Genomic DNA, 25,894 nt, shown 5'->3' with positions numbered 1-25,894 from the left:
AGTACAATGGCCTCTAGTTCCATCCATTTCCCTGAAAATGACGTTATCTCATTCCTTTTTACGGCTGCATAGTAGTCCATGGTGTATACGCACCACATTTTCTTTATCCAGTCTATCATTGATGGGCATTTAGGTGGACTCTATGTCTTTGCTATTGTGAATAGTGCTGTCATGAACATATGCATGCATATGTCTTTAGCCTAGAACAATTTATATCCCCTTGGGTTTATATCAAGTAATGGGATTCCTGGACTAAATGGTATTTTTGCCTCTAGGCCTTTGAGGCATCGCCACACTATCTTCCACAATGGTTTAACTAATTTACGCTCCCACCAGTGGTGTATAAGCATTCTATTTTCTCTGCAACCTTTCCAGCATCTGTTACTTTTTGACTTTTAAAAATAGACATTCTGACTGATGTAAGATGGTATCTCATTTTGGTTTTGAATTGCATTTTTCTAATGATCAGTAATGTTGAGATTTGTTTTTATATTTGTTGGCCACATGTCCGTCTTCATTTGATAATTGTCTGTCCATGTCATTTGCCCACTTTTTAATGAGTTTTTTCTCTTTTTGTAAATTTGTATAAGTTCCTTAGAGATGCTGAATTTTAGACCTTTGTAAGATAGATGGATAAGTTGCAAAAAATTTCTCCCATTCTGTACACTGTTTTCTCTGTTGATAGTTTCTTTTACTGTACAGAGCTCTTTAGTTTCCATTTGTCAATTTTTGCCTTTATTGCAATTGCTTTTGCATCTTTGTCATGAAATCTTTGTCAATGCCTATGTCCTGAATGGTACTATCTAGGTTTTCTTCTAGGGTTTTTATAGTTTTCAGTTTTACATTTAAGTGTTTAATCCATCTTGAGTTGATTTTATATATGGTGTAAGGAAATGGACCAGTTTCAGTTTTCTGCATGTGGCTAGCCAGTTCTCCCAGCACCATTTATTAAATAGGGAATCCTTTCCTCATTGCTTGTTTTTGTCAGGTTTGTAAAAGATCAGATGGTGGTAGGTGTGCAGATTTACTTCTGGGCTCTCTATTTTGTTCCATTGGTCTATGTGTCTGTTCTTGTACCAGTTACTGTATCCGCATAGTATAATATGAAGTCAGGAATCCTGATGTCTCCAGCTTTCTTCTTTTTGCCTAGGATTGCCTTTGCTATTTAGGTTCTTTTTTGATGCCATATGAATTTTAAAATAGTTTTTTTCTAATTCTGTGAATAATGTCAATGGTAGTTTAATAGAATGACATGGAATCTACAAATTGCTTTGGGAAGTAATCCCAGTTTTACAATATTGATTCTTCCCATCTATGAGCATGGAATGTTTTTCCTTTTGTTTGTGTCATCTCTGATGTATTTGAGCAGTGGTTTGTAGTTCTTGAAGAGGTCTTCACTTCCCTTGTTGGCAGTATTCCTAGGTATCCTTTTGTGGCAATTGTGAATGGAAGTTTATTCATGATTTGGCTCTCAGCTTGTCTGTTGTTAGTGTATAGGAATGCTAGTGATTTTTATACATCGATTTTGTATCCTGAGACTTTGCTAAAGTTGCTTATCAAATTAAGAAGCTTTTGGGGCTGAAACAATAGTGTTTTCTAGATATAGTATCATGTTGTCTGCAAACAAAGATAAATTCAAATAGGGTATTCCTATTTGAATACCCTTTATTTCCTTCTCTTGTCAGGTATCTCTTAGTGTGTATAATTGAAAAATAAATACAATTTCAAAGCTTCCATTAATTGAGCAATTTTTGTGTGCAACATTCTGATCTATATCATTATCTGTTCAATAATTATCTTTATTTTTTTTAACCTTACAAGAGCCTTATGTAGAGATACTAATATTACCCTACCCACCAGAAGTATATAAATAAAGATACTGGAATGCTATGATATGAACAGGTTCTCCCCCCAAAAAATTGTATCAGTTGAGATTTAATCCCCAAAGAAATGCAGTTAAGAGTTGGGGGCCTTTGGGAAACAATTAGGTAATGCATGAGAGCTCTGCTTTCATAAATGGGATTAGTGTTTCTTTAAAAGAGGCCCAAGGGAGTTTCTTCTACCTGGCCCTTCCTGGTGCAGCCACAAGGCACTGTCTCTGGAGCAGAGAGTGAACCCTCATCAGACACCAAATATACCATGTCATAACCTTGGACTTTCCAGCCTCCAGAACTGTGAGCAATACATTTCTGTTGTTTATAAATTACCCAGTCTAAAATATTTTGTTATAGCAGCCTGAAGAAATTAAGACAGAACAAGACAGGTTGATTAACTAGCCCAAGACTCTGTAAGCAATAAATTATAATCTGTGCCAGATACACTGCACAATTCTTACTAGTAAACACTTTAGAAAACTCTATAATTCTAGTTTGCAAAGTATGACACCTGAGCCAGCAGCATCACCTTCACTTGGAAGTTTGTTTTAAATCAAATTATCAGATGATACTGAGCCAGAAAATCCAGGGTGGGGCCTAGCAAATGTGTATTTTAACCCATTAAACTTCAACAACTACTGTATTTGTAATGTTAAGGACTATAATTAGATTAAAAAAAGACAGAGTAAGCAAATAAGATCATAATTTTTAATTTAAAATTAAAAAATTTAATTTATATGAATTTGAATGTATTTTATCTATAATAAGAAATATCAATTATATTTTATATATAATTTAAATATAATGTATATTATTATATTAAACACATAAGAGCCAGTCTGCCCAAAGGTCCTTCCTGAGACAGATTGATAGATCAGCAGTGCTTGGCCTTGAGAGGAGGGGTTGGAGAAGACTCTGAGGACACCTTCGTGTACCCTCAGTGATGCAGCGACAATTTGAGGGACAGGGCCAAGATGGCTAAGTAGAAGCTGCAGTGTTTGGAGGCTCCCATAGGAAAAAAAGCATAATAAACGTGTGACTCCATCACGGGCAACCAAGGTATCCAGGTTCTCACTAAAATTGACTAGAAAGTTGGTGTGACCCACAGAGAGGAGGAAGAACAGTGTGTTGAGGTAGACCACCTGAGAGTAACACAGGGAAGGGGAACCCGCTTCCCCCAGTCAAGGGAGACAGTGAGTGACCATGCTACCCAGCTAAGGAAACTGCTTTTTCCGCGGAATTTTGCAACCCATGGATCAGAAGATCCCACTAGAGAACCCATGCCACTCGGTCCTAGTGTCCCAACTCCGGAATGCGCAGATTCTTACAGCTTCTCAGCTGAAATCTGCTTAAGCCTACTGAACTCCCGGGGGAGGGGCGACCAGCACCTGCTGCTGCTGTCTAAGCTGTTTGAGCTCCTTGGGGGAGGGGCAGCAGCCAGCACTGGGACTCACAACTCCCTAACACGCTAAGCTCCAAGGGTGGGGGAAGCGTGGCACCCATTTCTATAGCTCCAGGCTGAGCTTTTCCCCTGCTGGAGCCGGGAAGACTGGCTGACTTGGTCCCAAGATTTGTTCCCACAGCCCCACACACTGGCTGTGGCAGTCTGCGGTCAGAGTGCCTATTCAGGCCTAACCCTGACCTATCCTTTCTCAGGGGACCCTGCTTCCCTGCAGGATCTCCAATAATGCCAGCTAGAGTCTCAGGGACAGAATTCTAATCTTCCAAGGCCTAAGCCCTTAGTGGGAGGGGTGGCCGCAGTCTCTGTGGACAAGCAGACTTAGCCTCTCCTCCTGGTAGTTTTGAGAAATATGAGAAGCCTAGAGGAGTGGGTTTTGCTCAAGTGAATCATACCCTCTCCATCAAGGGACAAACAGATTCTGCTCCTGGTGCCACCCAACTGGATGAGACCCTCCAACAGGGGTTGTCAGATACCCTATACAGGAGTGATCCTACTGGCATCAGGTTGGTGCTCCTTGAGGTCAGAGGTCCCAAAAGAAGGAGCAGGCACCCATCTTTGCTGCTCTGTAGCCTCCTTGAGGGACATTTCTTGGCATGGGAGTGATTCAGATGAATAGGGTCTGGAGTGAACCCCCAGCCAACTGCAGCAGCTCTACAGAATAGGGACCTGAGTACTGAAAGAAAAAACAAATAGAAAACAACAACAATAGCATCAACAAGAACAACAACAAAAAGGCCCTCACAAAACCCCATTGAAGGGTTAGCAGTTTCAAAGACCAAAACTAGATAAACTCATGAAAATGAGAAAGAATCAGTGAAAAAAATGCTGAAAACCCAAAAGGCCAGAGTGCCTTTTCTCCTGCAAATGATCACTACGTCTTTCCATCAAGGCCGCAGAACTGGACGGAGGATCAGATGGATGAATGGACAGAAGTAGCCTTCACAAGATGGGTAATAAAAAACTATGATGAGCTAAAGGAGGATGTTCTAACCCAACGCAAAGAAGCTAAGAACCTTGATAAAAAGTTAGAGGAAATGCTAACTAGAATAACCAATTTAGAGAGGAACATAAAGGACCTGATGGAGTTGAAAAACACAGCATGAGAACTTCGTGAAGCTGAAGAAAGGCTATCAGTTTGAAGACCACCTTACTGAAATAAGATATGCAGACAAAAATAGAAAAAAAAAAGAATAAAAAGGAATGAACAAAGCCTCCAAGAAATATAGGAATTCATAAAAAGACTGAGCCTATGATTGATTGGAGTACCAGAAGGAGACAAGGAGAATGGAAACAAGCTGGAAAACACACTTCAGGATATTATCCAGGAGAACTTCCCCAACCTAGCAAGACAGGCTATCATGCAAATTCAGGAAATACAGAGAACACCATTAAGATACTGCATGGGATAATCAACCCCAAGAGACATAATCTTTAGATTCCCCAAGGTCAAAATTAAGGAAAATCTGTTAAGGGCAGCCAGAGAGAAAGGCCAAGTAACCTACAAAGGGAAGCCCATCAGACTAACAGCAGATCTCTCAGCAGAAACTCTACAAGCCAGAAGACATTGGGGGACAATATTCAACATTCTTAAAGAAAATACTTTTCAACACTGATTTTGATATCCAATCAAACTAAGCTTTGTAAGTGAAGGAGGAATAAAATCCTCTTCAGACAAGCAAATGCTGAGAGATTTCGTTACCACCAGGACTGTCCTGCAGGAGCTCCTGAAAGAAGCGCTGAATATGGAAAGGAAAAACCACTACCAGTCACTACAAAAACACACCAAAATAAAAGACCAATGACATAACAAAAAACTGCATCAACTAGTGTGCAAAATAACCAAATAGCATCATGATGATGATCAAATTCACACATAACAATACTAACCATACACGTAAATGGGCTAAATGCCCCAATTGAAAGACACAGACTGGCAAATTGGATGAGTCAGGACCCATCGGTGTGCTGTATTCAGAGGCTCATCTTACTTCCAAAGACACACACAGGCTCAAAATAAAGGGATGGAGGAAAATTTACCAAGCAAATGGAAAGCAAAAACAAAACAAAACAAAAAAAAACAAAACAGGGGTCACAATCCTAGTCTATAAAGAAACAGATTTTAAGCCAAAAAAAATCTAAAATGACAAAGAAGTGCATTACATAATGATAAAGGGAACAATTAAACAAGAATAGCTAAGTATTATAAATATATATGCACCCAATACAGCAGCACCCAGATTCATAAAAGAAGTACTTAGAGACCGACAAAGAGATTTAGATTCTCATACAAGAATAGTGAGAGACTTTAACACTCTACTCTCAGTATTACACAGATCAATGAGACAGAAATTTAACAAGGGTATTCAGAACTTGAACTCAGCTCTGGATGAAGTGGACCAAGCAGACGTCTACAAAACCCTCTACCTCAAATTAACAGAATAAACATTGTTCTCAGTGCTACATGGCACTTATTCTAAAATCGACCACATAATTGGAAGTAAAACACTCCTCAGCAAATTCGAAAGAACTCAAATCATAACAAAGAGTCTTTCAGACCACAGTGCAATCAAATTAGAACTCAGGATTAAGAAGCTCACTCAAAACCACACAATTTCATGGAAATTGAACAACATGCCCCTAAATGACTACTGGGTAAATAATGAAATTAAGGCAGAAATTAACAAGCTCTTTGCAACAAATGAGAAGAGACAGCAAACCAGGATATCTGGGATACAGCTAAAAGAGTGTTAAGAAGGAAATTTATAGCATTAAATGCCCACATCAGAAACCTAGAAAGATCTCAAATCGACACCCTCACATCACAATTAAAAGTGCTAGAAAGGCAAGAGCAAACTAATCCAAAAGCTAGCAGAGGACAAGAAATAACTAAGATCAGAGAACAATTGAAGGAGATAGGGACACAAAACTAAACCCTTAAAAAAAATCAGCAAATCCAGGAGCTGCTTTTTTTTCTAAAAAATTAACAAAATAGATAGACAGCTAGCTAGACTAATAAAGTATAAGAGAGAAGAATCCAATAGACACAATAAAAAATGATAAAGGAGATATCACCACTGACCCCACAGAAATACAAACTACCGTCAGAGAATCGTATAAACACCTCTGCACAAATAAACGAGAAAATCCAGAAGAAATGGACAAATTCCTGGACACATACACCCTACCAAGACTAAACCAGGAAGGAGTTGAATCCCTGAATAGACCAATAACAAGCTCTGAAATTGAGGCAGTAATTAATATCCCACCACCAAAAAAAAGGCCAGGACCAGACAGATTCACAGCTGAAATCTACCAGAAATACAAAGAAGAACTGGTACTATTCTTTCTGAAACTACTCCAAACAATTGAAAAAGAGGGACTCTTCCTTAGCTCATTTTATAAAGCCAGCATCATCCTGGTACAAAAACCGGGAAGAGCACAAGAATAAAGGAAACTTCAGGCCAATAACCCTGATGAACATTAATGCGAAAAATCCTCAGTAAAATACAGATAAACCGAATCAAGCATTAGATCAAAACACTTACCCACCACGATCAAGTCCACTTCATCCCTGGGATGCAAGGTGTATATTTTCAATATACACAAATGAATAAACATAATCCATCATATAAACAGAATCAAAGACAAAAACTACATGATTATCTCAATAGATGTAGAGAATGCCTTTGAAAAAATTCAAAATTCCTTCATGTTAAAAACTCTCAACAAACTAGGTACTGATATAACATACCTCAAAATAATAGCTATTTATGACAAACCCACAGCGAATATCATATTGAATGGGTTAAAGCTGAAAGCATTCCCTTTGAAAACCGGTACAAGACAAGGATATCCTCTCTCACCAATCCTATTCAACATTGTATTGGAAGTTCTGAACAGGGCAATCAAGCAAGAGAAAGAAATAAAGGATATTCAAATAGAGAGAAAGTTAGGTTGTCTCTATTTGCAGATGACATGATTTTATATTTAGAAAAACTCCATCGTGTCAGCCCCAAAACTCCTTAAACTGATGAGAAACTTCAGTAAAGTCTCAGGATACAAAATCAATGTGCAAAAATCACAAGCATTCCTCTTTTTAAAGTGGTAGCTAACAACAGAAAGCATGGCATATGTCAGTGAGTCAATAATAACCATTAATCTTTGGAAAAATAGAACAATGTGAAATACAAACCTATGAAAAATAATATGTAAGATATTGAGTGATTTGGAATTCAATCAAATAACATTTAGATAAATGTGAAGTATTTGAATAACTAGAATTAGGTGGATGTTAAGGCAACCTCACAAAATAAGTATGTGCCTTTTAAGCATCTTCTCAAGGTAATTTACTTTTTGAGAAAGTTTTGCATTGTGGAAGTATAAAAGTATCTATAATCTTTCAAATCAGGAACTACTCACTTATTGAAAGCAAATCAACCTCAATTATTTTTCCTCTGTCTTTAATTACTTTGGGGATGGCGAAGGTCATTACAATACTCCTTTAAATCCCTAGTAAGCTTCCTAATTACCTCCGCTTTCTCAATTGTTGCACTTTTAAAACATATTGCAGACATTTCACTTTTACAATGCTGTCATAAAACAATGTGTCCACATCGAAAATGAAGTAATGAGAGGGTAGATTTATTATGTTTCAGTTAAGCTAGGGATTTTTTTTTAAAGTTTCTTGAACCTATCACATGATTTCTAAATTGCTTTATACATAATTCCAGCAAATATGCCAGGGGACTATCTTGTATTTTAAGTTAAAATAATGCAAATGACAGGTTGAATATTAAATGAGAGACTTCCAGTGGCCATAAGCATTTTGGACTTCCACTATAATTTATTCATACAATTGAGCAGTTGGAATCAGATTTTTGAATTAATGCAAAGAGTGTCATAATATATGGTTCCAAAGAGTATGACAGGCTATGATTTGTCTCAGTAAATTGTTGGCAATTATGACTGACAAGGAGATTAGAATAAAGCCAGAAACAGAAATATCTAATAAACAAGAACTATTGCTAATGAATATAATTGTGTAGTTTTCAGGGCACCAGTGACCCAAGGACTAGAAGAACAGACTGAGGAGCTTGGTGAGTACCAAGTTTATCATAAAAGCTGTCATTTTGTTATTGCATCTGGAGGCAGAAGCCAATTTTTTCGATGACAATATCTCTATGTAATATGAAATGTTGTATAATAAAAATAATAAATTGCTCTGTTGTCTTTGTATTACCGAGTCACTTAGCAAGAAATAAAACCAGAGAAGCCTAAGTAAAGAATAGAAGCCATATTGTTCCAAAGGTCAGCACAGAGTCTCCTTCATTCTCTTTTAAAATTGCTCATATAAAAATAAATTTGATTTGTATTATAGTCATAAACTTTCTTTAAAGAAGAGATTAAAGCTATGCAGAAGCTGCTTGTTTGAGCATATTTAATGCCTTTTAAAATATACAGATATTTTATTTCTTGATTAAATTCATGTTTTCCATCAACATCTATGGTGTTTTCTGCTTCTGAAGATGACTTTGAAAAGAGCATTAAACTAAAAAAAATCATTGCAGCAGTTTTATTGTTACTTCTTTAATAACATTCTTTAGTACTATTAACCATTTATAGAAATAATTTGAAACCTAAATATCATGCACTTCAAACTTCATAATGATATGTATTAAATTATATGAATACATGTCATATACACATTATGTATTTGGCTTAGAAAAGATTAAAAATTCATTTCATTTGATTCTTGGTAATACAAATGAGTATAAATAAACAATAAATATAATGTCCTTGTGGCATTGAGAATGGTTCCAAAATATTTTATGTTATTTAATGTCTACCTTCATTAGTTTGTCAGTTGACAAGGGCAAAGCAGTGTGCCTTTGTTCACAATATAGGCATCACATGACATTGTATGTCAACCTGTTGTTAATATACCCTCAATTAAATTTATTAAATTACTGAACTAAAAAGTAATTTCTACTTGTTGAAGTCTCATTATAAGTAAGCAGACCACTGAGTTCTACCTCTTGGATTTCAGACCATGCATTTCATTATGTGGACACAGCATTATAACATGGTTGTTAACTTGGAATGTGCAGAAATTATACAAGGTTGAATAATTGCCGAGAATCCACAAAGTATAGTCATACAGGCTTTAGTATTGGAAAAGGAAATGACACAGCATGAAAAAGAAAATACAGGGAAACAGGTCAAAAAACTTCCAGACACAGCAAACTGTGTTATTTGCACAGAATGTACTTTACCTTCAGATTATGAACCAAGCAGTTATATTGCTCTCAGGTAAGCTAAGGTATAAGTTTACTGAGGGTTTTTATACACTTTGTTCTGTGTAACATGTTTAAACAGGTGCAAACCACCATTTAGTGCATTTTCAATAAGTAATATAAACAAGTTAGTACAGAGTGATGTAGTAGTAAGTTCTTATGCTACTAATAAAGACATATCTAAGACTGAGTAATTTATTAGAAAGTGAGGTTTAATGGACTCACAGTTCCACATGGCTGGGGAGGTCTCACAATCATGGTGGAAAACAAAGGAAGAACAAAGGGATGTCCTACATGGCAGCAGGTAAGAGAGCTTTTACAGGGCAACTCCCCTTTATAAAACCATCAGATCACTTGAGACTTATTTACTGCTAGGAGAACACTATGGGGGAAACCGTCCCCATGATTCGATTATCTCCACCTGGCCCCACCCCACATGTAATAATCCCACGTGGAGATTATTACAGTTCAAGATGAGATTTGGGTGGGGTCACAGCCAAATCCTATCAGGTGGCTTCAGGGGACTTTCAGATTGAAAACAGATCATTATAAATCACCGATGGTTATATTTTATTCTTTTGGGGGCCAAGTATCAGTCCTATGGCTCTAGAAAGCCCTGGAAATAAGCATATATCTACCAGAGACTGGCTTTCTGATGCCATACGGCATCTGAAGAATAGCGTCCCATGCTGTGTCGTGTCATCTCCAAGTTGACGCTTCACAAGAACCTTCCAAAGTCCGTTCCATTGCACTAATTGGCAGCTTCTGGGTGGTGTGCTATTTAATAGGATCATTTGGTTCCCTGGTCACAGGCACATGTTGCACCTCATTTGCTACAAAACGAATGTTCCCACCCTTGGCCTAAGATGATTTTATGTTGTACTCTAGTTCAATTAATCAAATACTCTGTAAATTCTCAAATAGTGCATCCACTTAACATCCTTGAAATTATTCTCAGATAAATTTTACTTCAGGTTTTGTTTCTTTTCAAAATCTATAGTCACATATTTAGATAATCTTTTAATTTGTCCTACTGATCATTAATCTTATTCATAATATATAGATCTTATTCATTTAACACCTAGAGAAAAACTTCATTTCCCTTATTTTTAAGGTTCATAAGATCTGAATACAATGTTCCTTAATGAGAGACATTTTTCAGATTCATTTAGCAAGAAAAGTTTCATGTGCCAATATATTGTCTACCTTTTGCAACATAAATCATTTAAATATATTTGTTGATGTCTTAAGCATTGAGAAGTAAGATACTGTAAGTTTACATTTAATTCCTTTGACATTAAACATGGTCTGTGCCTGGACTATCTATTTAAACTCTATCATATATCTCTTCACCTCACTTCTGAAGCTCTAGTCACACTGGAAACACAACACTTGTAAATATTCTGTGGTCTTTGCACTTGCTGTTGTCTCTAGCTGGAACATTCTTCCGCCACGGATTGCCTAACTTGATGGGTCATTTAATCAGGACTCTACTGGCATTATTAGAGCGACTCTTCCTAAAAACCCTGTCAAAAATAATAGCATATTGCTGTCATTCCTCGGTCCTTTACTCTGCTTATCTTTTTTATTTACTGTTATGTTCGGAGAGGGTTCCATGACCGACTCTTCATTCAGTGATTTGCTAAAAGGGTTCAAATTAGAAGTAGGTATTCACAGGATTGTACTTACCACATTAAAAAAGAGATTACAGAGAAGGATCAACAATGGGAAAATGAATCAGTTGGAGTCAGATTAGATGTAGGGTTCCAAAGTACTTTCCCATCAGGGGTTGCAAAGGACATGCCAATTATTCCAGCAGCAAACTGTAACAAAACATATAAAGTGCTTCTGCCCAGGGAACCTAGCTTTAGTTCAGAGTTCGTATTTTATACAGAAGGTTGGTCTCATAGCAGTTGGGATCATAATTTCTTTCTTTCTTTTTCCTTTTTTTTCTTTTTTTTTTTTTCTGAGACAGAGTCTTTCTCTGTCGCCCAGGCTGGAGTGCAATGGTGTGATCTCAGATCACTGCAACCTTCACCTCCTGGGTTCAAGCAATTCACTTGCCTCAGCCTCCAGAGTAGCTAGGATTACAGGCGTGCACCACCACACCCAGATAATTTTTTTTTAATTTTATTTTTAGTACAGACGAGATTTCACCATGTTGGTCAGGCTGGTCTCGAACTCCTGACCTTGTGATCCACCCACCTCGGCCTCCCAAAGTGCTGGGATTACAGGCATTAGCCACCATGCCCAGCTGGGATCATAATTTCAAAAGACAAAATCCTGAACATTGTAATCCCAAATGCTGAAATCCTGAGAGTTTAAAATCCTACTTTCCTAATGTCTAAAAATCCTGAAAATCACAATCTTAAAATATTAAAATCTTGAATATTAAAATCCCAGAAGCCAAATTCTCGAGAAGGAACTAGTACACTTTTTGTTGTATGCAGGATACATGCATCATTTTAGTTGCATCATGCTAGGTGGAACTATTATTTTATTATTGCCTTTATTTGCATCGGGCAGAAAATTCAGATGAGTGGGTTGGCACTCAGTAGAGCAACAGTGAAAACTTCAGTTTAAAAATGCCTCATTTGTCTGCATTGACATTTCTTATGGCTAATGAAATTCTAAAAGCTTTTAATGAAATAAAGCCACATTTGCCTGAAGAAGTCAGGGAAGTTATTGACTGATTTGAAACTTATTATGCACATGGTTAAGATAAGAAGATACTTACACGATGTTATTTCTGTTCAATCACCAGTATTGTTTCTGCCAGATTTGTGTCTGTATATGAGTGCATGTGGAAGGGGTTTCTGCATACCAAAACAACATAGAAGCATGGCACACACGATGAGAAAATTTAATAGGGAATGCTTATGTCAGTATATATTGAATCATAGAAGAATTTCATAAAGAGTGGAACCATGCAGAAAATAAATGTGAATGTATTTTTCCTAGGAGAGCCACCCCTGTGGCCCCTCTAAAACAAAGCACTTATTCATTGCAAAGCAAGACTTCAAAATTTAGTTATTAATCATGCAAAGTTGGTGAGCTCTTATGGACTACCTCCATGCAATTGCCCATAAACTATTTCTGTAATATATTTTTACATGTCAAATTTACTTTTTAGATTTGTTTTGGTTGTGTGCTTGTTTGTTTGTTTCACTATTTAAAGTGTCAGCATTATTTTTTATAATTTGCTATGCTATGAATTTCCTCTTTGCATCATTTCAAAAACTGGAGGTATAAATTATGTAAAGACTTTTACAGAATTCTAATTCAGTTTATGCATTTTCTTGTAACTATGATTCCACCAAAGTGTATTATGACAACATTAACTTTGTGTGTAGGCATTGTGCATGTATACGTTCAAACTTCTTCAGTAAATGATCTTCTTTTTGTGCATTGGCACTTGTGAAAGATAAAATTTCTTGAGCTCTCAGCTCTTTGAGCAACCGCAGTAGTTATCCATCATGTGTTTTGATCCATCTTGTCAAAGACTTAGTTTGTTTGACACGATATTTCAGATGACCACACTTATAAAGCTATGTGCACACAATTACCAACCCCAGTGATATGCATTCACATCTTTTACTTTTTGATTTATTTCTTTATGAATGCATGACTGTTATACCCATGCAACTATTGCTAGTATATCTAGTGTTTATGCTTGAAAAAATATGTATATTATTATTGCCTATTTTATGGTATAAAGTAACAAAGTGTTCTGTAGTGTTTCTATATATTTCTCAAATAAATACTCTTTAAAAAGGCAAATAAATGCCTTTAAATTTTAAAAATAATTTTCCAGGTTTATACCTTTGAGATTTTAAATTAGGAATTTTGATCTTTGGGGATTCCAACATTTGGGATTATGGCATTGAGGAGTGTGTCTTTAAGGATTATGGCCCAAATTGCTCACACAGGGACATACCGTCTGTGTGAAAGCCATCATTACTGAAACTCCAGACTTAGAAGGAAAGCAGGTGTCCACAATATATCGTATTTCCACAAATTAGCTAGACAAGTTGGTACAGTATGCTTAAGTGCCATAAACATAAAATAACCTTATCTATTAGTAACACAGGGGAGTTTTCAAAGGTGAAATTTTCAGGGCTGACTATAAAACCAAGCCCTTCCAAAGACGGAAAAGAGGTGAGCCACATCAGATAAGCTGAATTAACTGTTTCCTGCACACTTTATCATCATTTGACCCGTTGCATCTGTGTTAGTTTTATTCTGCCTTTCCCACTAGGCTGTGGGACTGAGCATATTTCATATGATTAGTTTAGTGACTGGTATAGAGTAGTCATTTCTCAACATTTGTTAAATGCAAAAAGGAACGACCATTCATTGACCTGTGCCTGGTAGGGCTAGAATATGTGACAGTGAAAGACAGAAAAAGGAAAAAGGGCTGCAAAAGAAGGGTGTGCTAGCACCAATGTTTTATAGGTATTAAGAATAAGGTACGAACAGTTGTTCCTCATTCTGTTCCTTATTCTGTTCCAAAAAATAGAATAAAAATGTAATGCCAGAAAGTAACTCTAAAAGGGTGGATAACGATAGTGAAATACTAGAATATGTAAGGTGATTATGAGAAAAAAGGGAACAGCTGTTCACCACCGTGTTTTTTGTTTGTTTGTTTTGTTTTGTTTTGTTTTGTTTTGACAGAGTCTCACTCTGTCCCCCAGGCTGGAGTGCAATGGCTAGATCTCTGCTCACCGCAACTTACTTCTGCCTCCCGGGCTCAAGCGATTCTCCTGCCTCAGCCACCCAAGTAGCTGAGATTACAGGTGCGCACTATACCACACCCGGCTGATTTTTTGTATTTTTAGTAGAGACGGGGTTTTGCCACCTTGCCCAGACTGGTGTCAAACTCCTGAGCTCACCTCGGCCTCCCAAAGTGCTAGGATTATAGGCGTGAGCCACTGCGCCAGGCCTCACCATAGTTTTTGAAAAAGAAAAATAGGCTTTAATTGTGAGCTAAATTCATACAGGAGGTAAGAAAGACAGACATGTCAGGCAGGTAAAGTACTTACTGTGAAAGGTTTTGAAATCTTCACAGAAACTATCACAAAAATAAAATATCACACTTTATCCTGAGTTATTTAGCCTGATTTTACAATTGTATGAAGCAGATTAACAGAGCCTTTTTTTTGTTTTGTTTTTTGAGACGTAGTCTTGCTCTGTTGCCCAGTCTGGAGTGCAGTGGCGTGATTTCAGCTCACTGCAACCTCCATCTCCCGGGTTCAAGCAGTTCTCCGGCCTGAGCCCCCGAGTAGCTGGAACTACGAGTAACTGGAATTACTTCTGGCCCGCGGCACCACACCCGGTTACTTTTTGTATTTTTAGTAGAGATGGGTTTTCACTACATTGATCAGGCTGGTCTCAAACTCCTAACCTCGTGATCCGTCCGCCTCGGCCTCCCAAAGTGCTGAGATAACAGGAGTGAGCCACCGCGCCCGGCCAAACAGAGACTTTTCAAGGCCTCTTTAGAAATGTTTCACTAAAACATTTTCATCCTATCTTCCAGTAGTAGCTGCACATTTGGTAACTATTATTCAAAGATATATGAGGCATTAGAAAACATAAAATGCTTATTTTCTCATAGTTTGAAATAATAAATGATTAAATTTTTTTCCATAAATATTTATTTGCTGTTCCAAACTCCAACATTAGTTTTACTTTTCTGAAATGAAATTATGATGTCTTTGCTGATCTTGAGTTTAAGGACGTGATCAGCAGTGAAGGGGAAAACTCAATGATGTAAAATAAAGATGGAATAAATAAGAACCACGTGTATATCCAGAAAATTAACATAATTTTAAAAATGCTAAATTCCCAGTGATCAAAGATAATAAATAGTTTTTATATTTATTACAGTTGAAAAATATGATACACAATATCATATGAACAATTTGCATGGGCTCAATGAACATTTATTGGCATTACTTATCTATATTTAATCTACAGAAATTATTTCAATGAAATTTTACCAAGAGCTATTTGAAATAACCCATGCTTAAGGAAAACAACAAAAAAGAAGCAGCTTTTAAAACACTGTAAGAGTATAGAGATTTTGTTATCCACCTGTATAAATTCTTCCAAAAGTTATTAAAAACAAAACAAAAACTCCATAAACATTTGACAATAGCATGCATTAGAGATGATGAAAAGGAAAAATCCTTGAGCTATTTTGAAGACACCTCTAATCTCTGGACACAATGAAGCAGAAAAACATGAACTTTCAGCCTTTCCTTGGATAGAATAAATGATCGATGGTGAGCAATAATTCAAATAAAATACCTTCGTAAGAAAGCAAAGAGTGCAAGTCTCCTGTAGCCCTCAAACGTTTACTCCTCTCTACTCTTTATTCATAATACCTCTTGTTTTATTCCCTTTGGTCACAGACACAATTTAAACTCTTTTCCTTAAAAAGCAGTTCAGAGTCTGGGAATATATGAATAATAAATATAGATTCATTAAATTAACAAAATGAAAGCTTCTCTTTATCCTGTCCAGAGTTTTATACTTTAGAAAGACAGTGGGGATTAGAGTCAGTGGTGTGTATTTTATTGGTTCAGGCTGTCTCTTAAGTATTAGTCTGATTGAAATTGTTGATTTGAAAACACACAGAAAATAATACATGTTTTATCCTGCCCTGATCATGAACTCTTGTGTGACAGGAGGACCAGGCCCGGTCAATCTGTGGATAAAACATGGTCAAGAAAAATGATCAGACTTGTTAAACAAAACCATTGTGTGTTAGCACATGCTTCTGCACAGAGGTCATTGTTCTAGGAAAGAAGTTCTTTTCACAGATGACGTGGAACAGCCAAATACGCTCGTGATCATTAAAAGCATTATCAGGCTTCTCATGAGAATAAAGTTTTGCCTCTTGGCCTATTTCTAATGAGCATAATTAAATTCTGCACACCTTGAATTCCTCTCTGATTCAGCTTGGGGAAGTTTTTCTTTTCTTTTTGTATTGCTGTTCTAGGCTCTGAAACTCTGTCATTCAACCCGGAGATAATTTCATTTCATTGATGAGCAAAGTATTATTCTTCATTTATTACCTAGTAAAATATTTTCATATGATAATTTTATCATAAATCTGCATCGTTAATATGGATAGTCGATTCAATTTTCTGGAATAATCTAATTGAAAACATATATTTACTGCATGTTGAGGAAGTAAAAATCAGTTGAAGTAGCAAAAATGGTAAATATTTTATAACTGTCATATGTATTTGATATAACTAAAAAATTTATGTGAAGAACCATATAAATTGTTTTGTGGTAAATAAATCATTTCCCTAATATTTTAATATATTAATCCATTTTATGACATTACTTTTTTCTATAAGACTGTTAATCAGATTCTCATCTGTCAAATACCACTGGTGTAGTATCCAGTTGTCAACAGTCTGAATCCATGTTTTCTTCCTTTATTCAAATCAAGATTGATTTTAAAAGAGAAAAAAGTTTCTTCTTCCAGCAGTCCTCCCTCTCATTTCTATTTAAACCGGCAACTATCATTCTCAGCAAAGTTAAGGCAAATGAGCAGGGAAAATAGTCTGGAAAGACAGTTTCTTTGTAGCTGCATAAAGAAGTTCCTATTATTTTATTTACTTGCCTGCCATTCAGCCTCCTATTGCCATATACCAATATGTAGTTATGATGCTTTCCTGCCTAAAATCCTTGGTCTTATTGGGAATGCAGCTTATGTCCGTAAAGATTCTAGAGTCGCTCAATTAAATGACCAGGTGTCTCTCATTAGGATGATTGGCAGGTGCATGTTGAAGCTTTGGTGGGAATAGTAGTGACTGGAAAGGCCAGCTACCCAAACAACAGTGCAAGTTATCCTGTATTCCCCACTTTTACTTAACAAACCCAAGAGGTGCAATGGATGGGCTACTGATATGCTTGCCTCCTACTGGAAAGAAATACTGAGTATCCAGGTATCAACTATCAAAAATGACATAAAGTTTTGGTTACTTATATAAATGTAATTAAATGGAAGCTATGTGATTACACTTGCTCTTCTTCCCAAGACTATTACCCCTGTGCTATGGCGAGTGTGATAAAGTCACCGTGGCATGAAATTGCACTACATTCTTAATTCCACCAATGTATGTGTTGTCTAGTTTCAATTCCATTTTGCTTTGAATTTCAGTTCCATCAAAATCATAGGTTAAAGGGAACATTCAAAGCAGTTTTATCATATTTCTAAGTTTCCAACAAGGTTAATGAAGTTCAACACTTCAGTTGAATCTAAAAATGAAGGAAAAAGGGATGATTATTGTAGCTTCATTTTCAAATTGCTGCATAGAACCAGACAAAATCATTATAATATTGATGTCCTATGAATACACACATTGTAATTATGTGAAATTCCTTCTTTTTTAGAAAATCATTGTATTTTTTATTTAATGGTAGCTTTTGGGGCAAAGCAGTCTAAAATGTAAAATCTCTTGCAGAATAAGATACATGTTCTTAAACAATTATTCAGAGTAGCAAATAATTGTCCTCTGCTACTTTTACTCAAATGAAATTTCTAATGGGATCTCTGAGGATAGCTACTTTTTCTCCATTTTAGGTAAAAATAAATTTGTACCTAATGTAACTGATTTTTTTTAAAGAAGTGGAAAGTTTATGCACAAATAGCTAGTATTTTACCCTATGAGTTGGAAATAAGTGAGTGGCTTATAGTCAAGCTTCATTAACTCTTTATAAACAATAGGATAACTTTATAAACAATAGAATTTAGAAAAGTATTCATTAAAACTATTGATCACATTCAAAACCCTTATGTTGGATTTATGCAGTGTGAATCAGGAGCAAAGAAATTGCAACGGGGATAAACCCTTTTGCATGCACTAGCTATCAGCTGAGTAAGAGTTCTTAATATTATTTTGTCAGCAAGATATGAACAGATGCTTTCTTTCAATCATGAGTTCTGTTCTTGCTCATCTAGAGATTAATAGGACACTACAACTTACATTATAATTCTCTGACAACTGTTACAAATAAGCTAGAATTTGAAACCACAAAGATAAAGTTTTTTCACAAGGTCTACCCAAGATGATACCAAAATGATCACATACTCCATTTCATTCTCACTGGTAGGAGATGGCAGAATAAGGCAGGAATCCAAAAGACCAACCATATAATTGTTGTCTGCTTTTTAAAAACTATACTTAGTTTTTGAGTAGTTTTCAATGCTCTCTAAGTTTTTAACTTTGGTGATTTATCAGATAAAACATTGGTGGACCAGTTTTATGTATGTAACTTGGTAGAAAGTTTCTTCTTTTGGCTAAAACGTATTACCATGTTGTTTTTCTAAAAGTGAGTTTAATATGCTTGAAAATATTTATAAATGATACAATATCATGTTTGGAATTAGCTTCTAAATACTACAGGATAGGAGAAGTGAATGGTGTGTGGATAGGTCACAGCTAACCATAGACTGATGTCCGTAGAGCACAAGAAAGCTCCTCACACTATTCTGTTCACTTTTATATGTATTCGAAATTCTCCATAATACACATGTTTTTTAAAACAATCTTCCTTAGTGGTCGCAAGCATGGTCTTCGTACTAGATCTAATCAGCCAACATGTGATCCAAACAGCTCTTGGAAACTGGGAGAGTTAAGATAATGATCTGAGCTTCCAGATTTTCTTGGAAAATAGGAAGATGTGGCACTATTGAGATAGCATTCCTTTGTAGTAAACGCTTGGTTAGTGGAGAGTAGCAGGTGCTTCCTGTGAGACACAACGTGAATTCGTTGCAGCCTGTGAGCACCCTAACGTGTTGTGTCTTGCTGACTTCATTTATTTTCTTTACCATCCTGGCTTTTGTAGCCATGTGAAATGTTTAAGTTAGGGAAAGGTTTTCACCTTTTTATTGAAAAATTCTGCTACTAAGGACCATCTAGTCATTCACTATAAAGAATATGGGTTCGATGTTGCCATCTTCTGATTTTTTAAGAAAATCTGGAAATTCAGATTATATGAAATTTCCCAGTTTACAAATACTGTCTGGTTCAAATATTCATCACAAAATAGATCAATAAATCAGAATATTTTCTAACATTCCTTTAGGTGTTTCTAAACCAATTTGATTGTCCCGTCTCTCATAAAAGGGTTGAAAGATAAATACAACAGAGAATAACAAAAATATATTTTTAGTTCTGAAATGCTGCAGAGAACCACCTTCCTCCTTACCATTTAAGATTTATACTTATGTCATGTGAGCTTTTATACCAGTTATTTACTCATTCAGGATTTGTGAAAATTGAAGTGTTTTATTCCTAAGAGAAAATGTTATATTTGCTATGCTCCTGTCAAAATCTAATCAGTTACTCTGATTACAGTGATATAATCACATACATATACATGTAATGTGCACACACCTTATTGCATATTAAAGTATATCTTCCATTTTAAGAAATTGTAAATCAGGCATATAAAAGTGAAAGGATAAGAAATAAATACATCAGAGTTGTAGTGAACAGAAGTAAAAGAAGAAAAATGAATTATGATGTTATTGTATATCATTCATGTTTAAGAGAACTTTTTGTAACATGAATATTCAATTTACAAAGGCTTGTTATAAATCCGCCATCATCAATGAGAGATTTATCTTGGTTGTCTGTATGCTATCATAACTTATTTCTTTATGGGTAGAAAACCATAGAGTAAATTGCTAAACTCACCAGAAATCTGTATTCTACTTTCTAGGAAAAGACCAATTGATTGAAAACTAATAAACTTTATAATATTCAATTCTTCCACATAGAAAAACTTTAATAAGCCTTTATTAAGATAGATATTCAGATGCAGTTCTAAGAGATAAAATGATGTTATGTCAGGTGAACAATTTGTTATAGTTCAGAGCAAAAGATTTTTGTGGAGGGGCCAACATAAACATAATGTTTTCTAAAATTTGGTGGGGAAGGTTTAAGGACCTTTTACCGTTGAGAAGGTCTATACCATACAGGAAATTTTAATGCAAACACTGATCCTTGCGCATGTAAATCACATTTGGATTGGGTCTAATAACAGTGTATTTTAAGTATTTCCTTCTGGCCTTTAGGGTTCAGGGAAACCCATTAATAATATCTTGATTAAGAGGACAGTGAAAGAGCTAAAGGTCAGGTTTCTTTGTATTCATTCAAATAAATGAATAAAATGCCAACCATGAAAATACCCCCTCCCAGTCTACATAGCACAAATGGCGTTTGTAGAGAGATATGTAATCCTTCATGAATGATATCTGTATCCCTGAACAGATTATTTAAAAGTACCATTCATTTCATAATAGCTAGTCTTCTTTTCTAGACAACTAAGGAAAATACTAAAAATGGACTCAGACTGAAATGTAAATGATGGTCTTATGGTCTTGGAATTAGGTTAGTTATATATGTGTGCTAAGAATACCTTTGCCTCTGCTGAAATACAGGGATTGGAAAGAGACAAATGGAAATGTCTCTTCCATGGTTTAATTAGCAAAATATGAATTATGACATCGTAATATAGCCAGGATTATGGTCACTTGCTCTTTTGGGTAGTAAGTTCACCATTTCCTTAGCAAGAGGTATACAGATCTGTTAAGTGTATTTCCTAAGAGCACCTGGAAAGCAATTAACCATTCAGTATGATGTAGTTTTGTCTTGTTTATTTCTGTTTTCTTCTTTGGAAAAACTACAACAACAACAAATAAATGGTAATCAGGGGCTAAAGTTTATTACTTTGTTTTCTTTCCCTTAATTTTAGGACTCAAATTTTCCTTTCTCCTCTACGTGGTAGTAAAAACAGGCAGAAAAGAGGGACAAAGAACGCTTCAATATGTAAAAAGAATCCTGGCACTTTTTAATGGCTGGGAGATGTGGACAGTTATGAAGAACCAAAGGGGAAGAGAAAGGATAGCCAGAGGAATAGAGATTCGGAGAGTAGGAGAGCATGAGACAGATTCTCCTATTAGCTTTGATCACAAAGGTCAAATGTTGGGTGCAAAGGAATGAGTTGTCTAAGTCAGAGGTTCAAAACTGGATTATTTTGTCTCGAAATTCAATTCCATGAAAAAATATTAAAATACCAAACAAAGTCATAGTAAATATACCCCTCAGGGAACTATTTAATACCATTACTCCCCAAACCATCAATTTCTGTCTTTGGACATATAAACTATTAGTTTTTCCTTTGTGTAATAGCTCCTTAGTATTTCTTTAGAGGTTGTAGCTCTTTATCTTCCTCAATGTTCCTTTTCTTTGATTGTCCTTTTCCAAAAATCTCTTGGATTCCATGAAGAATGCAATTTCGAGGAAAAGAAAAATCCAGCTTTGAACCTTTGACTTAAACAATCCTTTGCTCATGCCAACTCTCACACTTTGCAGGCACTATTTTTATCATCAGAATCATTAAGTAACATGCTGCTGCTTGTGTTTCGCTAACAAATTTTTATGCGTCTTATCAGTAGAGAGAGGGGCATAGTGTTTCCAGGCCTGAGCCAATGGCAGATACTTAAAACCTTCTCAGTGGGTATCTGAAGCATTAGACACATTCATGGTTGCCAACTTAACTAGAAACACAGCAAATTTAATTTTTCTGACTTTCTCTCTTCCATCCTCAGAAAAGAGCAGCAGACAACTACAGTGGGCTGAAGTTACACAGTTTATTGTCCTCATACGTTTTCTGTTATTTATTTCATTTATCATTTTGCCCAAAGTAATAATTATATAATTGTTTGGGTCCCATCTCTCAAGGAAGATATTTTGAAGGGATGCTGTTTTTCTACATGCAAAACTGATAATAACCTTGGCAGTAACATTGCTGGACGCTCACAAGCACTGGACTTCAGCTGCCACTTTTATCATAGTTAAAATGAACCAGGAAGTTCATTGTGTCACTGAGTATCTGTGGACTGAGTGGGTTTGGCTATGGTTATCTGGATCACCACATATTCTCTCAGCCTTAAAATGTTTCATCTACTATTATGTTTCATTAATCAGAATATCTTTTGATGACTCTGAAAATCTTTTTTCTCCACCTTTGTCCCTTAAACTTCCTAATTTACTGGCCCATGCATTAGCTCTTTACAGCTTTCTAACCCCTGTGCCTAAGAACCCCAAAGATCCACTTCTGGTAACAAATTCTTCCCTGCCCACACTCTCCACATCTCTTATAATTAAAAAATTCTTTCAAATTAAAGTCCAGAGCCCATAATTGCCATGCAGCCTTATATTCTTAGAATCAGCTTCACAGATCTGAGAAAAATAGGAGTTTAAGGTGTGTTTTTAATTCAAATAAAAAAATGTAAATGTATTTCTTGATAGAAGGTACTGGACCAGATAGTAAGGAAAATGCCTAGAAACACAATTTGTCTACAGATAAGATACAAAGCAAATTTACTTTAGTTTCTTTTTACACTTCTTGACCATTTTTAACATTGCTTCCATTTTCCCGACATTTCTGTTTGTGCGTCTTACTGGGTGAGGTCAGCGTCATCAAGATAGAATGACCGTTAACTTCATGCTCCCCTGAGAGCTTATGTATGGACTAGAAACTGCTTAAAAGCAAGGCCAGTGGCTTCCTCATGTTTGTATTTTCGTCACCTAGTGCAATGCCGAGTATATGTCAAGCATTAAATATAAGTTGACTTGGTGGCTTTAGGAATAAATGAGTGGAAGATTTGTAAGAAATTGCCAGGTGTTTTTAAGACTGGTGACTGAGATTCCAAAAGTTAAGACACTTGTCAAAACATGGATAAACAGTGATCATCCAAGTCCTCATATTTCAGTAATTCACTTTTAGGATAAATGTAATAATATATGCTTTGTATCAAAGACATCTTTAAAAACACACACACACACACACACACACTCACTTTTACTCCCATGCCCTCTAATAACCACTTGAGAAAAAGAAAGAACAGGAATTTAAGCTAGAGAAGAATGCCCAATAGCGTGTTGCAAATGGTCATGTTCTGTTCTGGGGTATCTCACTGAAAACACTGAGAATTTCTGCCTAGGGAATGGGCTTTTAGACTGAAAAATTCATAAACCCCTATATCAAGTGACAGAATAGTGACTCAGAGAGGCAGCCGACAGCAGGAGAGGGGAAGAAAGAAGAGAGATAAAGAAGTCCCCAACTGTGGGTACTAGAAATATTCCTGTGTCTCACTTTTCAATATCATTAGCTGAAACCCTTCCTGTCTCTCCTATAAAGCGTTCAGAACAGTTAGTGATACCATTACGAAGGCTATAAAATTCTCCTGTTGATAAGCCACATTTTACTCTTATTTTCAGGGTAAATTTCAAGGCAGTAATGATACAGTTAGCTCATTTAACTCTAATTCTCTTGCTCCTGCTCTACTATCATTAGCTTAGTTAGCCAGTGTTGAATTCTGGTTGAATGAGTTGACTTCTGGTCTCCCACAAAGATGTGGTGAAGTCCTACTCTTAGTATTGTGGAATGTGAATAATTTGGAAATAGAGTCTTTATAGAAACAATCAGGTTTAAATGAGGCCAGTAAGGTGGATCCTGATCCAATATGACTACTGTCCTGATAAAAAGGGGAGATTTGTTAACAGATACATGTAAACACACAGAGCTGGCAGACGATGTGAAGAGACATAGGGAGAAAATGGCCATGTGACTGGAGGCATGGATTCATTCACAAGCCAAGGATTGTTAGCAAACATCAGAAGATAGAAGAGGTAAGAAGTGATGCTCAGAGAGACAGCATGGCCCTGCCAACACCGTGATTTTGGAATTCTAACTTCCAGAACCCTGAGACAATAAATTTCTGTTATTTTAAGCCATCCAGTTTTTAATACCTTGTCAAGGCCAGCCTAGGAATGTAATATACTCCTTCCAGTATTACTTTAAATGCTACTTTCTCTATCAAATCTTTGCTGATAACATTTTCTTCAATAACAGGCTTACATTGTCCTTTAGGGCACTGTGCTTATATGTGCTGCAAAGGCAGTCAATATATATATGAATTGACTTAATTATTGAGTCAATATATATGAGTGACTTAATTATTTTAAGTTAAGAATAATTGGTTAATTGTTGGAGAGGCTGGAAATCCCTATGGAAAACACTTCTGTCTTAGCATTTATCCTTATCAACCTTTTCCAAAAAGTTAAGTACTATGATAGCACATGAAATGAAATGTGCACTTTCATTACATAAAACTGTCATTTGAATACTTACTTCTTATCATCTATAATTTAACTAAATAGAGAGGTAATTATATCGCTATCACTTATCATTAAACCTAATATTAGGTGGAGGAGTTTGTTTTCAGGGGAGGAAGAGGCTACAAAGTTTACCTTTAACATATGTCAGAAAAATGAATGAGAAAATGTGGCAAAGATGTTGTCTGAAAGGGAGAGGATTAGGAAAAATAACTAATGGGTACTATGCTTAATATCTGGGTGATTAAATCATCTGTATAACAAGCCCTATGACACAGTTTACCTACGTAACAAACCTTCAAATATACCCCTGAACTGAAGATAAAAGTCAAAAAATAAAAACAAATGAAGATCTGATTGATGTTGTATAACATATCAAGTGGATTTCTGGAAATTGTCTTTGAGTATTAAGATTTGGAGAGTCAAGTGTTTAAGTCACAATCAAATAGTACCCATGACTATTGCTGTAAAAAATGAGAAGTAGTATCATTCTATAAAACTATATCAGCACTTGCATTTTCTGAGGGCTGTCCCCATTTTCCTTACCATTGATTAAGGAGCAGAGTGCTTAGGAGATTTACTCAGGGGACAGATCAATGGGGTTTTCAGAGCTGGGACATGAGTCATTTGAATTGAAAGCGCTTTTGTTTTTTATTTCAATATATTTCCTCTTCTAAAAGTGTAATGTCCTATTATGCACTATTAACATGCAACAATCTTGTATCTTCAACCCTCTACTATATGAAACAAACCAGTTATCTCGTTTAGAAGAAGTCAGAAAACAAGTTTCTTTTTGAGAGACTCAAAAGCAGCTATTAATTTTCAATGTGTCTTGACTATGCCTTCTTCTCTTCATCCCTGGCTGCCACTATAGTCTAAGATATCATTATTTCTTTTATTTCCCTTGTTAAACTTCTGCCTGGTCTGCCTTCTCCCACTTTTCTCCCCAGCACACACACTCTCCACCCCAATCCTACTGAGTTTTCACACAGCAGCCAGTGTTCTTTCCAAAATTCAGATCTGATCATCTGAGTCTCTTGCTTGAGACCTTCCCAT

The 25,894-nt window shown here is 36.0% G+C and overlaps 1 long non-coding RNA gene across 8 annotated transcripts in view; it reads left to right on the top strand.

The window, feature by feature from the left end:
• Positions 1-25,894, top strand: part of LOC123573050 (uncharacterized) — a 99,838-nt gene that overhangs the window by 20,310 nt on the left and 53,634 nt on the right. For all 8 annotated transcript variants that reach the window (XR_012434403.1, XR_012434404.1, XR_012434402.1 and 5 more), the window contains one exon: positions 8,382-8,432. This is a non-coding gene — a long non-coding RNA (uncharacterized lncRNA). The remainder of the gene's footprint in view (positions 1-8,381; positions 8,433-25,894) is intronic.

The sequence above is a fragment of the Macaca fascicularis genome, chromosome 4 (genome assembly GCF_037993035.2).
Source record: "Macaca fascicularis isolate 582-1 chromosome 4, T2T-MFA8v1.1".
Classification (NCBI taxonomy): domain Eukaryota; kingdom Metazoa; phylum Chordata; class Mammalia; order Primates; family Cercopithecidae; genus Macaca; species Macaca fascicularis.
Note: the sequence above shows the minus strand (reverse complement) of the source record. Positions and strands in the feature narration are given on the sequence as shown.